This window comes from Hordeum vulgare, chromosome 4H (assembly GCF_904849725.1).
Source record: "Hordeum vulgare subsp. vulgare chromosome 4H, MorexV3_pseudomolecules_assembly, whole genome shotgun sequence".
NCBI classification, from domain to species: Eukaryota; Viridiplantae; Streptophyta; class Magnoliopsida; order Poales; family Poaceae; genus Hordeum; species Hordeum vulgare.
In genome coordinates, this window is record NC_058521.1 from 279,499,172 (window position 1) to 279,504,171 (window position 5,000).

Consider the following 5,000-nt stretch of genomic DNA (forward strand, 5'->3'; position numbering starts at 1 on the left):
AGACCTCAGGACGAAATGCAACTCTGGGTGAAGGACGGTTGATCGGCTCCCTGGAGAACCCAGTGGATGACCCGGGATGCTGGAGAGGCCATGACATCCTGCGGAAAGCTTCACCCAGGCTCAAAGAAACGGACGGATATTTTCAAGACCCAAGGCTTACCTGCACAGCCACAAGTCATTATGGGATCTGGCTTGGTTGGACAACGCGGCGACTCTGGACAGGCGGTGCTAGCAGATGTAGAAGAACGGTAGGAATGGATGGGCACCGATAGGGATTCAGAGGGACCCATTGAAAGACCATGTTTTGATCATCCGGTCTTCAAACATCCTGAAGTGCGAGGACATACACGGAGGCGATCAAATCTTGTGGGGAACGTGTGCAAAACTCTGCAGAGTACTCAAACCTAAACGATTAGCCGTGTCCACGGTCATGGACAACTTGAGCCAAAGGAACTAAAGTTTTCTGGAATTCTCAACACCATTAAAATATATTTGATGATGGGAATTATTGACAACTCGGGTACGATAATTGGTCGGCGGAACCATCTCGTTAACAACCAACAATGTAGTAACATTTTGCTTTTAGCCCTCTCTTGATGTAGGAGAAAACTTGCTTTTCGCAAAAATCTTATAGCCCCACCTGCCATATATGCATATAGTATAGTTGATTACTTTTCACCCCTCTCTTATGTGACTTGCCGGCATATTCAATATGCTGACCTACACGGCTGCAACGTCTTATGTTGCAGATATTTTTCTTCGACGAGTAAGAGTACGATTCAGGGTTACGGTCTACACTCAACTTGCCGTTGGTGTTTATTGGGACTCCACTCCCTTGACTGCTTCCGCTGAGATATTTAAGGTATATATAAGTTTTACGATATTTACATGTGATTGCACTTTGATATATACATTGATGTACTGTGTGTGCCAGCATACTGATCCAGGGATGGCACAGAAACACAGAGGCTTGACTCGTTTTGAGTCGGGTCGCTACAGAAATGGTATCAGAGCACATGTTGACTGTAGGACGTGACCCTAGAAATTGGAAACTTGTTAGGAAAGGATCTCTCAAAATTTCTATTTTTCAAGAACACCTTTTACTTCTCATCTCTTCTGATTTCATCAAGCGTTCTCTCTCACCTCAAATAGTTAGACAACGCCCTTTCCCCTTTGACCACGTGAAGGACCAACGGACTCCCACTTCAAAGTAAAGAGGATTTCATCATGCAGTTGAAGCTACACCAATTGAAGACTCTCAAGACCCGAAGAACGCGAAGACCCCGAAACGTTCCAATGTTTATTAGAAGTCCAAACCCTAATTATATACCCACGTTAGTTACGATGATTTGTGAGCCATCATTGGTGTGTGTTTTCTTACGGCCACAACTAAAACCTATTCTCAAAAATATTGTTTGTATTGTGTGTATCTCCCTCTCTTAACCATCTCATCCCCAAAACCTCAATCCTACCAGATGGAGTATGAAGCTGGACTTGTAGTCTCTGGATCAATGACCCAGCTGGAAGCTGAAATATGGATTCAGAACATGGAGAACCACTTCGGTGGCAACTTGATCTCAAGGAAGTATGAAGTGGAACACGCTCTTCAGTACTTTACGCAAAGTGCTGCAATCTGGTGGAAAATGCACCATGCCATACAAGGATTTAGTGGAGCAGAAAATTGGGACGAATTCAAGAAGACTGTATTAAGATCTCGTCTTATTTAGAAGTGCTATGTTAACTCGAAGAACAAGACTTGTGCATCCAAGATCTATGGAGAAATAGGACACACCCAGGAAGAACACAAGGATGGATGCACTCATTGTGAAGAAAATCACCCACCTGAGGAATGCCCAACTAGTCAGGTGACTTGTTTCTCGTGTGAAGGGACCACCCACTACCCAGCTCAGTATCGAATTTACCGCAAGGTGCAACAAGTTGTCAAGCAGCAGAAAGATGCAGTGAAGGAAACCCTCAAGAAGACGATTCTAGAAGAATCGGTGATGAACAAAAATATTGAAGACCCTGATGGACAAGGTCTGACCAGATTTTTCTCCAATACATGCTACTCATGTGGAGAAGAAGGACATTATTCACAGGATTGCACGAAGGGAAGCCAAGAGTATCTGGGAAACTTCCTGACGGAAAAAGTGGAGTTTGATCCACTTGAAATAGAAGAACTGGCCAAAATAAAGGCGTCCGGAAAGAAGAAAAAGTACCCTCGGAAGAGCCAAATCTTTGTAGATATAGACTTGAGTCATGTCAGATGTTACAAGTGCATGGAGTTTGGCCACCAAAAAGACATGTGCTCAGGAAGGAAGCCGGAAACCCAATGAGCAAAAGCAAACACTAAGACGCCTCGAGACTCGTCAGAACTCATTTGCTTTCGTTGCAAGGAAGCAGGACATTTTGCTAGCGATTGTCCACAAAGGAAGAAAGCTAAAAAGGAGTAGTTAAGTTTTGACCGCGGCAATAAGTGGAACCTGAAGCACTCTTCTTTTTCATGAGATCATGGAGTGAAATTTTTTTAACAGAAGTCCCTGAGATTGTAATAACATCATGGATAAATGGAATTTATTGTCTCATGATTGTCTATGTTGAAACTGTATGCGTTGTTTCTCTTCGAACAAAGATCTCTGAACAATTATGAGGGTATGAGAAAATATGGTCTATGCAGGCATGAGTATAATTCATTTTAAGTGTGGTAGTAATCGGTAAACCCACAGAATCCACTGAGTAGGAATGTGCCATAACTACCAAGGAGACATATACATTCCTCTGAGTACCTATTTAGTGACAACTGCAGATGACAACTCTCTACGAGTCATTCCTCAAGGGCGCAGAAACGATCATGACCCTGACCAGTGAGCATGATTACCCGAAAATCATGAAGGACATGATGAAGCACATTCATCTTGAAGGAGATGCAGTCTACAAAGGCTACCCATTCATGGATAGTGGAGTAGAACTTTGGTATGTGGAATTACACCTCCACCATGTGAAAGGAGTTAGTCGAAAGACTATGGGGCAATACTTCTTCCTTTCACGTGTACCACGAGCAACCTTCTTTGATGCTGTTCGTGAAGCTGCCATGGAAGCCATACGTCAAATTGGAGAAATACTTGAAGCAACACTCCGTCATACCCAGGAACACCTGAGTGAAGTACATGCGGAGATGATGGAGATGAAGCTCATGACCACCATGATGAAGCAAAAGATGGATGATTCAAAGGAGCACCTCGGAAAGTTCGACTGGAACTAAGTACCTCCAAGAGAGGCAGATGAATAAAGTTGGCAGAAATGCTCGACCATACCGAACAATGTGGATGGCAGCATCTGTAATAGAGTACTTTTGAATTGGAGTTTTTGAGGAGAAATTAAGGATGTAATAAAGGATTGATTATGAAATGAATATGATTTATGGAAGAAGCTATGATGGATCAGCAAACGTTTTTCTTAGGAGCATACGAAAACCTGAGAGTTGTGAAGATACGATAGGTGTTTCGTTCAGCTTGGAGAACCAATGGATTATCCGAACTTCGTTCGTGGACAAGAGAAATTCTACAACGCTTGTGAGGATGCCCAAGTGTTCGAATAGGAGATTCACTAAGCCTTATACAAGGTAATGATTTCAGTGCAACATTGCTTGGACACCATGATGACTTACTATTATCATTCTCTTGTTATTCGGAATGGTAAATCTGAGAGACTTACCCATAGAGAGAGACGACGTTCTTTGAAGCTTTTGTTTAAGCCTTAGAATGGTATGATGAAAGCCCCATGTACATGGCATTTGTTGTCACGCGTAGGAAATTTTACGGTGAGGATGAAGACAAGACCCCTCTCCCTGCAGGATAGCCACAAATGGTAGACCACCATGAGAATCATCGATAGGTTATTTTGGAATTGATCACGAGACTGTCAGTTAAGAAGACCCAGTAAAGGAAGAAGCTTATATCAACAGAAGGACCCTCGTTTTAATGGAAACATTATGAATATAGCGGAAGGTATGAAGACTGTGAGGAGTCAGATGCCAAAAACTCCCAGAGGTTTGTTAAAATCTTAAGGGACCAATAGCACTCATTTTAAGTGTGGTAGCATCCCACTTTGCCGGAGGTTGGATTTGTTAGAAGACCCCCAAACCCTAACCTTTCTTTCTAGCCTCTTCGAATCTCGAGGACGAGATTCATTTTAAGTGTGGTAGTTTGTAACAGCCCAAAATTGTAAATTTCAGAATGTTAATATAATTATTATATTGTTTGTTTGTTTCCTTGAGTGATTGAAACTTGAGTGAAGTTTGAAACTTTTTAAAAACTTTTGAATGAGAGGGAATAAAATGACTTTCCCCTTTTTCTTGTGAATTCAAATTCATCCATTTAGAATCAATGATGAGAAGATAGCATGAATTCTTCAACTATAAAGAATTTGAATCAAGGTGGCATCGGAATTCCTTTCGATTTTTCTTTGCATTTTGTTTCTTCCTCACTCACGGAATGTCGGGAACCATATCTTGTCAAGCAAGAAAAAGAGAGGAGAAACATGACCCTCTAAACCCGGGGATATTCTTTGAAATATTTGAGCCATGACACCCAAGATTTATTTGAGTAATTATTTACAAAAATAAATAAAGCATTTAGGGGATTTCCCGAAAAACATTTTTTTTAAAGTTTTTATTTCGGCCGTGGAAAAATGTCCATCATTTATACTTTATTTTTCTGATAATTTTAGTATATAGAAACTCTATATTCCAAATTTATTTGGTTTCCCTTTTATCGTTTACTTTACGGTTTTTGAAAATAGGGAAAGAAATCTCATTTATTTGGAAACTTTGCTCTGGCCCATAAAAGCCATTCCAAAAGTTGGCCCAACAACTTCTTCTCCTTCCTCACATTCTCCTTCCTCACAGGAAACTTCCATAGCCATGGTGAGAGGAATCTCCACCTTCCCGATCTCCTTGCTCCTTCCTTCCCCGAGCACCCCGAGCCCCTATAAATACTCCC